Source organism: Scaptodrosophila lebanonensis, unplaced genomic scaffold (genome assembly GCF_003285725.1).
Source record: "Scaptodrosophila lebanonensis strain 11010-0011.00,11010-0021.00 unplaced genomic scaffold, SlebRS2 tig00000024-arrow-pilon, whole genome shotgun sequence".
Lineage (NCBI taxonomy): Eukaryota > Metazoa > Arthropoda > Insecta > Diptera > Drosophilidae > Scaptodrosophila > Scaptodrosophila lebanonensis.
In genome coordinates, this window is record NW_022060538.1 from 21,147,387 (window position 1) to 21,160,054 (window position 12,668).

The window sequence follows — 12,668 nt, forward strand, 5'->3', positions numbered from 1 at the left end:
TTAAAAGAAGCACCACTGCCTCAAAAATGTTCACTTCTCAGCTTTAGCGTTAAATATTTCTGTTACTTATGCAGATATCGAAAATAAAAATCGTGTCAGTTTTCCCCATTTGGAGCTCGAATTTTACAAAATGCTTATCGCCAGCCTACGCTATGAAAGGATACTTGAGTCCAAATTTCAGCTTCCTAGCTTTTACCGTTTGGGCTGTGTGTTGATCACCAATCAGTCAGTCAGTGAGTCAGTCAGTCGAGTCAGGAAAAACTGTTTTATATTATTCAAAATTGGGCGATGCGTAAACATATTGGAGGAGGAGTAATCACAAATGTGGCGAGATAGTTGTTAAGAACACATAGCGAATATCTGCGCTCTAGATGATCTGAACATAAAACAAATATTCGTAGTTTTGCTGTTGGATAATTTTATAGGAAATTCACTGTAAGTCCACTTATTTATTCACATAAAGCAAGCATCCTGCGTTCAAGACCACTTGATCTCTACATGCAAACATTTTCCCTTAGCAACGAAACATTATAAATCGGAGGAACTAAGATATTTCTCACACATGCATACAATATTTTTGTGTATTTTATTATAGCCTGTACCCAAAGGGTGAAAGGCTATACTAGTTTTGTGCGCATGTATGTAACACACAGAAGGAGGCGTGGCAGACCCCACAAAGTATATATATTCTTGATCAGGATGAGAAGCCGAGTCGATATAGCCTTGTCCGTCCGTCCGTCTGTCCGTCTGTCTGTCCGTCTGTCTGTCCGTCTGTCCGTATGAACGCAAGGATCTCAGAGAGTATAAGAGCTAGAATAACCAAACTTGGTTTCCATATTCTCCTAAGACCGAGAAAGTACGAGTTTGAGTTTTTTTTCGATGCACCCCCCCACTCCCCCGCAATTCGTGTTTTTTCTTATAACTTCCGTAATTCTCGGAATTTTGAAATCAATTTTGGTAGGTACATCCAGTTAGTACTAATGTGCCCGTATGCCATATTTCATCATGATAGGTCAATTCTGAAGAAAGTTATAGCCATAAGTAAAATCGCTGCTAATGCGCTGCCTGCAGCTCTGTCGGCAGCGCTGCCCGCAGCTGTTGTTGTTGTTGCTGATTTGGTTCAACTTTGTGCTGCATACATACACGCATATAAATACGTATAGTTACGTGATGTAAATGTATGCTGTTAAAACTGAACATAAACATGTATTCTAATTTAATTTAATTAATTAATTCATTAACTTTTTTTAATAATTTAATTTAAAAAAAATTTTTTTTTTTTAATTTTTCTTTTTTGTGGAGAGTACAGGCTATTTTACTGTCGGGATTGCTCGACTGTAGCGTTCTATCTTGTTTTATAATAAATCTTCTCCTTTTGCTCACGAACAGACGAACTTAAATAAGCAAAAATTTAAATATTCAGACCATAGGGACGTTCGCTTAGACTCCTTATGTACTATATGCGTTGTCTATATATATAGGGCGATCAGCAGTCAGTTATAAGAGGTAGTTCTAAGCAGTCAGCTATGAGAAGTCGTCTCCATGCTGCCTGTATGCAACTGGTCAGGGAGCATTTATCGTAAGAAAATTCCACACTTACTACGAACAAATCAATGTCCTATTTGAAGAAAATAATCCCTTCTTTCAGGGAAAGTGTTGCTTTTAAAGGAAAGGGAAAGGTGTTGGAAGGGATGGCGTTATTCCTAAGACAACGGTCGCTTTAAAGTTTATTTCTGAGTGCAGAAACATAGCAGCGCTTTCTCTCTATACCTTACAAAAAAGTATTTAATTGCATTTGTATGCAAGTTTTATTAATGAACTTATTTAGTTGTCATTTTCAAAACCGGGGACCATTTTAATTTAAATGATAATTCTTAGAAAAGACATTGGGGAGAGTGCGAATACATTTTTTGCGGTTTGTCTTTGAATACGGGCAGATCAGAGTTCCTTAGTATATTTAGTTGGAAAGTGACTTTGGCGTTGCTCGAAACATAATGACAGAAGTATAATATGAAGTAATAACTTGTTTAATTAGCTAAATGTGCACAATTAATTATGCTAATAAGGCTTGCAGGCTATGGTCTTAACGTGGCTGGGCCCGAAAGGCCACAGCTGAGGACATAAGCGTGGCAGACAAGCAGCCGCACTGAGCGCACAGTTTAAACAATAAAAAGGGTTAAATAATTAATTTCAATGCTGCTGCAATTAGTTTCCACTAAATTTTGCATGGGATTTGGTTTTCTCCATGCAAAGCAAAGAGCACGAGCAAAAAATGCATGACGTGCCCAAAAAAGAAGGCAACTAAAATAGGACCGAAGAGAGACACGAAAAGGGACATTAGCCAATTCTGGGTGGCCACTTAAAGAGACCGACACTGAGAGAATGGCGCCTCAGTCTGAGTCCGAACTGGTGTCCATGTCATCCCAACGGGTAATCAAGTTAGACTCGGGCTGGGTCAAAGCTTCAGGCTTTTGATCAAAAATGCGTCCCGGACTTACAACGTTTTCATCATCGCCAGCACCGTTGTAATTTATGCCATTTTAATTAGCCGGAAGTCGGCTGCTTCGACTTCTATTCGACCTAGCCGCCGACTGGCTGTCAGTTATAACTTATGACGCATAGCTGTCATATTCATGTTTTGGCAAGTAATTGAAATTAATTTTGCATTATTAGGTATATTTTTTTTTTTTCATTTGTGTGTGCGTTTCGTTTGCGTATGCCATTTGGTATGGAATTTCAAACATTTCAAACATTTTCAATTAAAGCAAACGCACATCAAACCCTGCTCGTGTCGACTTCAGTTGAGTTGAGACTTGAGACTTGAGTCGAGTCGCGTCGAGTCGAGTCGAGTCTTGAAGTCGCATCTAAGTTACCGAAGATGGCAGCTGAAATAAAATGAAGTGAATTTTTCGCGCTTTTCGGCATTTGTCAAAGTTTGCCGGCTTGTCGACGATGTCGTTGGTAACGACGCCGCTCAAATTCGAGTGTCCTTTCGTCTAAGTTTTGTAGCTGACTGCAGCCGCCGCCTGTTTGCGTTTCATTAAAATCCATTAAAATGCTGCAAATCAAATTAAAAGTTTCTACTTTTTTTCGTTTGCCAACCAGCCGGCATCATTGTCGGCATCACCATCGCCATCGCCATCACCATCATCATTATTATCTTCAGCATCGCCCGGCGAACAGCTTCAGCTTCAGCTTCATTTGCATGCGCAACATTTCCAAATGACAATTGCAAATCTTTTTCCCACTTCTGCTCGTGGCCCATCGCCCGTTACCCACTTGTTTTTTTATTCTTCAAAAATTACTTTTTAATTTCTTCGTTAATTCGTTAAATTTGTGTTTTTTGCGCGCTTTTGGCTTTGTCTCTGCAAACTTAATAAAAAATAAATAAAAGCCAAATTAGGAAAGTAACAATGCCAGTTAATTTCTGTGGTTTTCTACTTGCACTCACTATTTAACAACAACGATTAATCTCCATTTGTTCGTAGTATTATTAAATGAATATTAGAAGCCCTTGAACACACTACTGTCATATATTCCTTCTAACTTAATAAATACTCAGGAAAGTTGTGTCAGTCTTTCTACTATAACTTAAAAATATTCTTTAAATCGGCATAACACAGAAATGAAATAGATCTGATGTTTGAAAAATGTCAAACACCTTGCGCGTTAATAAGTTTCGTTCAATAGTGTGGAGTTGTGTTCGAGTCGTAAAAAGTAATGCTGTTAATATGCAAGCAATATGTATTTCCACTAAGTGCGCGGAGTGTTAACATTTATAATAAATGGAGTACAAGTAGTAAATGGAAATTCGCACACTTCGATAAAAGTTATCCTGCTCTTTAGGCATATACTCGTATGAGCCCATATGTATGCTACACTTTTTTCGTTTTACGGACGTCTAGCAACGTGCAGGACATAAAAAAGGAAACACGTTAACAGCAACAAAAGCCAAACGAAAATGGCATGTAAAACATTTTGTAAGACAACAATTGAAAAGAATTACCAAGTATTACAAACATGCACACCCACACACACACACAGACCCGTGAACATACACGCAAACAGGAGGAGACACACACACACATGCAAAATGTGTTTGCCAAAAGTGGCAAAGGTGGCATCGCATGACCCTGTATAGAGTCTGCTCACAGCACTTAGAACGAGGCAAACATAAACTCTTCAATAATTGAACGTGTAGTCATGAGGAAGCGATAAAATCGAATTGCTTCCTTAATGTGTGAAATTGATACAGGAAACAATTTTCCACATTGTTATGGGCCGCACATGCTGTAAGTCGTAGCCAGTCGCGTAAGTCTGCGCTTTTGAGTGTCTGCTGCCTACTGTGCTCTGAGCTGCGTCCCTCGAGCTATCAGAAGCGATCAGGGCTGGAATTCGAAAGCAGTTTCAAGCAACTTTCTACCTTCTAATGAGTCACCAACGATATGTGTCTCGTGCTTCAATGATTCTGACAAGCTGCTAAAACTAATAACGCATATTTTAGAACAAAAAGATTAACATAACTTTGTTTTAATTTAAATATTTTTAATAAGTATTGGCGTGAAAGATTATGAGTTCTCTTTAATGTAAACATATCTCTGATATTTTGTAGGATCAGTGATGGTTCAATCAATAGATCAATCCAAAACTTATCTTGTTAAAGGTCTATTCAAGTGTCATTATGTTTATAAAAGAACTTTCCCTAACTTCTGTCAATTGTTGGTTTATATTTCTCCAGTTTGTTTCAGTTTAAATGGCTAAGAATTAAGATATCTCTACCTCACCTGTGAATTCTTAATACGTTAAAGAAAGGTGAATGAATTGCAATTTAAATAATATGTTGAAAGAGTGTTTTAAAAGATATAAGCAAAGAGCCAGGTGGCATACAAGTATATGTGCTGAGTTTAGATTTATAATTTTATTAAGTTTTCGAAACCACTTGGCCTTTTTGCAGCCCTGTATCTACAGCCGCGTTCCTCGAATGTTGAAATATTTGGTTGGCTCGGCCCCACAAAGACAAAAGCCGAGTGGTGTGCATGGAATGCAAATTGCTTGGGCAAAGGTGTGGGTTGGCAGTTGGGGAAATGGCCGTGACATTGGCGTCTTTAACTGACTCTGCGGCAGCACAAAACATTGCTTCGGTTCAATATTACATTTCAAATTCGACTGTTCGATATTAATAGTCGAGTTGCCTTAAAGCGCCTTAGGCACGCCGCAATTGTGAAACCGAACCCGTTGCTACTTGTATTACCGTGGTCCGTTGACTTGGCTTGGCTTGTGTGTCTAACGTTTGTAAACGTGTGCCTCATTGGTTCATCAGCGCATGCAAATATGCTTTTGAATTGGTTTGCGGTCATTGGAGCGTGCACATTAGGGCCAGACGGCAGCTGTCTCTACCTCCCTACATCCCTCCCTCCCTCCGTAACTGTCTGTGGGTGTGCGGGCCAGGCTTTCGCAAAGCTATTGCTCGGCGGTTTGCGCAAGCTCTTGCTAATGGCGTGGCTAACACGATTTGTGGCCGGCCAGGCCTCCAGCCGGCACAACTGAATAGGCTGGCAGGCACTAACCGTGTTGAGAATTGAAGCTAGCCGCGCTGGCCGTGATGAGGCAAATGCAACGCCTGATCAAACATTCCGATTGGTTTGCGCCCAAGCCGAGCATCTGTATTTCATATTCCCCCTTTAAACTATGCGGCACGAGTACGGGAATCGCCGAAACTTGGCTAATGTGCTCCGGTTTCGCTGCTAGCCGGCGCCGAGTGCTACCTGGGAGTACTACGCGTAACAATGGCAACGGCAGCGGGAGCAGGAGCAGGAGCAGGTGCAGGACTAGGACATGCCGTGTAGCGTTTACATAGCTCAGTGCGTTCTCTGTCCTGCGTCCTGCCTGCGTCCTGCCCCTTGCGTTGTTTGCTGTGCGCCCTGCGCCGCTGCGTCAACGAGGAAGACGTTGCGCGACAATTTTCCGCTTGAATTACGCTCCAGTTCATGCTTCGTTTGCACAAGCCAAGAAGAAAAAATAAATAAGCGGTAGCAAATTTCCATTTCCATTTTACAGCACGGATGGCAGCAGCTTGCCAGCCAAAGCGACGCACGCACCTGTGTGATAGAAGCCTGTCCCCCTCCCTCTCACTCTCCCTCTCCCTCTTCCGCTCTTCATCCCCACTGGCATCTACAGCGACAAACGACCATCGATGTTTGCTGCTACAATTGTTTTTTGTTTTTCTTGTTGCTACTGTTGCTCCTGTTAGCCTGCCTTCGACTCTAGCCCCCCAGTTGGTGCTGCATCGTTCTCTCTATTCCTTATGATTATCCCCAGAGATAAACCGTACGCAAATAATGAAAAACTATAAAAACGCATGTGCGGCCGAGCGAAGCGACAAGGAGGAGCATCCTTGTTGTGGGAGGAGGTTGGCGCCAGGAAATAATATTGGCAAAATAAAAGTGTGCAAAAGGGCAGAAAATAATTCAACTCAACAATATACACGTATTTACATAAATGGATATAGCCGCGATATTCAATTACCATGCTAATGGGCGAAAATGAAACCGAAACGCTCTAATGCCGCTGTATTGCTTCCTGGTGCCAACTATATACTTGTAGGTTTAATCGTAGGATGGGTCGTAGTTTTAAGAACGTTGATTGCATGTCCCTCCATTATATAGAAATCCACGTAGAAGAATCCATCAAAAGGAGAATTGAAGCAGTATTAAGCTACGATATTGTAAAGAGAAAGAGCTGCAATTTATTTACCAACTTATGGGTACAATTATTATACGGAAACAATATCTGAACAAGGTTTGCAAATTTTTAATTAAAACTAGGTCTGGACTGTGAACGGACAAGTCGTCAGATCGATTTGTTTCGCCATGATTTTCTAATCAGTCTTTTCGCCTATTTTTATATTCCAGACAAAAAGCTCCTTTTATTTTCCCTAGGTGCGCCAGAGTTCAGACAACCAATTGTTAACACAATCATTATTTTAATGTGGTTTATATGTGTTGCTAAAATGTACATCTTAGGGGAAATCAAACACAGGTCAGCATCAATTTGGTTGACAAACTTGTAATATCATTTATTTCCTTCTTCTTGGTTAGTTTACATCTCCGCATGTCCATAAAGAAAGCATATAGGCAGGACTTTTTGGCACGCCAAGCAGTTTAAACGAATATAATAAGAACTCAACTTTTGGTGTGCTTTAATTATATATATCGCTTAGAGCAATAATTCAGCAATAACAAAATCCGTTTAAGTCATTGATCTATATTACAAGTAATTGGTTTATTTTCCATCCTTTTGTAAATGTCTACGCATACGCTGATTTAATTTTCGACTGTGTATTAATTTTTTAACTTTTTGTTCTATTTATCAACATACTTTTATCTCTGGACTCTGTATTCGATTGCAAGGCCCAAAGCTTTGACAAAACTTAAAGAGATTTTGTGAGCATAGTTCAGGGTGATATTGCTCATGTGCTCTGCTTAGATGGACGTGTCCTTCCACTTCTGCTTCTTATCCCTTCAACTGGGATCACATCAGAGCACGCACATTTGAAACAATGGCGAACATTTACAAATATATTGCGACTATAAACATTTTACAAAGTAACAACAACATCCAGACATGCATACACTCGTACACACATATCGAAATCTAATAAAAATTTCCATTTTTCTATGCGCAGTTAACTTTATGCGACATTTATGCGTGTGCAAAGTGTTAAGTGCTTACACACAGCCACACACACACAGACACGCACACACAGACACGCACACACACACACACACACTCGCACTGAGTCGCAGTCAGAGGCGAAAGGGCAAAGTTTTGTTGCTGCTGTAAGCCTTGGGTATGGCTCATAAACGGCGCAGTAGGCACGCATCGAGCACACGGAGATGGAGGCGGAGACGGAGACGGAGACGGACATGGCTTCAGCTGCAGCCATGGCAGCCATAGCAGTAAAACGCCTTTACTTGTATGAGTGCCTGTGTATGTGTGTGCGTGTGGAAACGCACACATGCATACATTTCAAATGCATGTATATACATGTGTGTGCTTTACACATACTACACATATATTTCTTTTATCTTAGGCAAAGTTTTAAACTTTTTAAAATGCCGAACCAAAACCAAAAAAGAAAGGCAGGCGCGCTTCGCACTTCCAGCACCACTCTCCATTGCCACCGCCTTCGCCATCGCCACCGTCACCACCATCGCCATCGCCATCGCCACCGCCCCTGCCAGCTGACTGTGGGTGTGGCTTTGTTTTAGAATAGCAGCCGAGGCTCGAGTTGCTGCCGTGCCCGTGCTGAAAGCCATTTTGCACGCCGGCAAGCATTATTTTGGGAAGAATATGGCCAAACGCATTGCATAGCGCTGCGCACCCATAAAGTATGTCGTGCGTGGCGGGCAGTGGTGGGTTAAGGCGGCTGCTGTGTATGGAAAAGTATGCGCAAACTTTCGTAATTTATGTCATACGAAGTGTTAACCGCATGATGGCTGCACGCCGGATTGGATTTACATTTTGCTAAAAACTCCGCCAGTGCAAACTACAGGCTATGGCTGAAGTCAAGTCCAGTCGAGCCGAGCCGAGCTGAGCTGAAGCCACAGACTGGAGCTGAAGCTAAAACCGAAGTTGGAGCTAAAGCTGAGGCTGTAGTTTGAGTTGGAGTTGAAGTTGCAGTTGCAGTTTGTCGGTAAAAGGCACAACTTTGCGCTTTCAACTACTTTTTATTGCTCTCGGCTCGGTTGGACGGCTTTGTGCGCTCGCCTAATTGTTTTCCATTTTATGGCCAAATATCAAATTAAATTTGCCCTTAAATTCGGACCTGGTCCCGTTTTAAAGACATTTTGTTATGGCCGAGCGTAAGCAAGCGATGGGCACCCTTCACGCCTGAATGACTAATGAAAGTTAGTTAAATAAATAAATGTTCATTTAGAACGCCTTTTTTGTGTAGCTCGGCTGGCATTTTTTCTTTCATTCTTTTTTGGGGCTTTCTCGGCCGTTTTTTACTGGCTCCTTGTGCCACTTGAAGGCCGCAGGCCGCAACTTAATGTTTATTTAACTTTCGGCGCATGCAAATTCTCTTTGTTATAACCCAGCATTAACAGCATTGGCCGAGGGCGGCGCCTTCACCAATTTGTATCTCATTTGCCATCGACTGTCTGTGATTAATTGCCTTTCAATTTTTTCCAAACATTGTTCCTCTTGTTATTGTTATTTTATAAAAAAAAAAACAAGCAAAAAGGGGAGAAAAGGTCAGTCGAACCACTCTCTCGCACTTGTATCAGTATCTGCTTCCATTGTAGGGCCCAAGTATGATGGCGCATTTCGCTTGCACTTTCCATTCGCACTCGCTGGCCCCATCACCGCGTCATTTAGCAATAAAAGAAAAGGGCTTTATGCCAAATTTAATTAGGCGCGAAGAGTCAAGTGTGAGTGTGCCATGGAAAGGAATGCAAGAAAAACGAGAGGTCGACTTCGATTTGAAATGCTGCCAAGAGTCCAAAATTATTTGGGGGCTTAGTTTTTGCTTTTTGAAAAGGGTTGCTCGTCGATTTGCTTTGCACGATGCGATTGGACCGTTTTTTAACAAAGCCTGCTTGGCACCCTGACAACATACAAATTCTTAAAGAACACATTTATCAAATGTTGGGCTAATTACAATTTTTTCCAAAAGTCAGCGAGAATGCAGTGTCCCAGGCATTAAGTTGAAAGTCGACAATTAACAAACAAAAAATTACGAACATTTTAAATATTTTAACTTGTTTACATTTCATTTGTAGAACAAAAAACTTCATCTCCTTTTGATAAATACAGTCGCATGTGCTGATGCAGTTTAAAGCATCCAAAATGTATATTAATGTGCGACTAAGCTCTGCTGGTGGTGTGTACTTTTATTACAACTTTTATGTTGCATTCGCTTTTGCTTTTTTATAGTATCAACAATTCCCAATATGCTCTCCTATAGATGAATGTATAGTACTATATATAAATAGCTGTACAAAAAAAATATATTTCACTGCAAGGGAGTTAACTTCACTAATAAGGCTTTGTATATTACTTCTACATATTACAAATATTTGAGAGTGATAAACGGAAAGCTGCTATGAAGTTCAGATAGTTTTCTGCACATTAACAATGCCAGAGCTTTTTTCAGATTAATGATTTACTTACAATTAACAATATTAGTACCATTAACAACATTAACATTGTTAACAATAATAATATTAAACGGAATCAACCTAATCGCAACTCACGGTGTTATATCAGACATCGATATAACAACCATTAAATTGCTGAATATGTTTTGAGGGAGTAGGTTTTCGAATTTTGACTGGCTACCTGAGCAGAGCTCGCCCACAAGCTCAATTGAGTGCAACTTGACATTGACACATGCTCGCAATGTATGACGCCTCCATGAATGTGTGTACAAGTATATATAGAAGTAGATAGGGGCGTGCGGCGAATACCCTGCTCCAGCCCCATCGGCCTTGGGACCGGGGAGTGCCAACAACAATGGCATTAAATTGCCGGCAATTACGTTTTTATTGTGCTAAATTGCACCTGTGCATATTCCTGATGGCGCAATTTCGAACATAAACAAACGACATCAGAAAAAACAACACTGCGCGGCCAGCACAGGAGTCGGTTCGATACAGGGGCAGCGGGGCAGGACTGCAACTGGTAGCGGCTTGTGCAAGGACCTCAACAACTGTGCGGTAACAGTAAAACAACAGCAGCCGGCGATGGTTGCATGTTGCAGGGCTCCACTACGTTCCATAAAGGCACTCGGGGGCTGGGACTTGCATTAGAAATGCCTGTCTGTGTGTGTGAGGGAGAGAGTGTGTGTGTGGGCTCCTATTTGTGTATATTAGCATAGGTAAATGTCTAAAATTAACATTGAACTTTGTTTAAATGAGAACAGCAGACGGGAAGCAGTAGCAGCAGGAATATCGACAGCAACGGTTACGCTTCCCTGACATGACGAGCAACGTAGTGTTGTCCTTTGCTTGGTCCAGGCACGACTAGTGACAATATTATTGCAATTTTCCAGTCTCTGCTGTGGGCTTAGTGTTAAAGCTAATGCCAGGTGAGACACAGAGATGCGTACACGGGTGAGCAGCGTATATTTAACGATAACAACTGAAGGGAATACTACTCACATACACCGACTATCAACTAAATAGAGACACGCCATGGTTGCTTCTTGCTGGACAGATCTAGAGGTCGTTTGATTCCATGAGACATAAGCCGGAAGAACTATTTCTTTCTATCCATTCAACAGATATATCACTAGATAAGGTATACTTGCTGTATTTCGGGGTAACTCAGGCAATAATGTGATATAACTTGTACATTTAAGCAATTTATGTAAAAATTAACATAATGTCTTAATTTCATTGAGATTGAAGATTGATTGCATTGAAGATTTGCCAATCGCAAGGATCTCAGAAAGTATAAGAGCTAGAATAACCAAACTTGGTATCTAGATTATCCTGAGTGCGAGAAAGGACGAGTTTGTTCATTTTTTCTGCTCCACCCCCCCCCCCCCCACTCCCCCCTATTAACGATTTTCTATAACTCCCGTAATTCTTGAAATTTTGAACTAAAATTTGGTAGACATACCCAGTGATTATATATCCGTATACCAAGTTTCATTATGATAGGGTGATTAGGCTAGGCCCAATGGACACATACATACATATGTACAAGTACACCAACACGAATAGACACGATTCTGATGTAAATGTAAATGTATGTATGCATGCATGGAATATGTTATACTTAATTTAATTAAGTAACTAAATTTTTTAAATAATTTTATTCTTTTTTTGTGGGGTGGTACAGGATATTTAAGAGTTTAGCCTGCTTGACTTTAGCATTCCTTTCTTGTTTCACAATTCTCCATTACCATATCTTTGACTAGCGATGTGGGGTCTCCACATATTGTTAGCCGTATTTATCTATCTATCTTAAAAATAATTTCGAAATACCTAAAATGTTTTTGGCACTGAATCATTGGAAATTGGTAATGTTGCGGAAATAATGCCATTGTACCTACTTAGGTGGTCAGGCATGTCTATAGCTGCATAGATGTTGCATTTTGTGATGAAATGCTGCCCGCATGACGGGCACAGGCCAGTCAGTCACACACTTTCTGACTCACTCATAGAGACGAGACCGTGTGTGTGTGTGTGTGTGTGGGACACATGCATCACTGAGTATGCAAACACGCGGTCTGGCATATTGCCAATGCCGCACAGGCATGCCGTCCAGTTTTGACATATCATGGATTGACTTCTTGCCATTTGGCGACCACAACAGTTTCCGCATTCATGTACTGCTCCTGAAAAGCTGTGGAGCCGGCGAAAACTTGCCACGAAACGCACATCAGGCAAATGCCGTTTGCATTTTAGTGGGTGGCATGGGAAGGGGCGCGACAGGTCGGCTACTTGGTCGAGTTATTACTTTGATTTGTGGCAAGGCCGACGATGTCTCACAGGCAGCCACAAAGCGGCGCATTATGGCCTCAGCTAAGTAAGTATATCCCGTTAGGCCACTGCTCAACCCCCACACCCCCACCCAGCACCGCCCCTTACGCATCACTGGCCAGCACACGAGCCCCCACACAACTGTTGCTGGCGTGGCCGCAAAATTAGTTACAT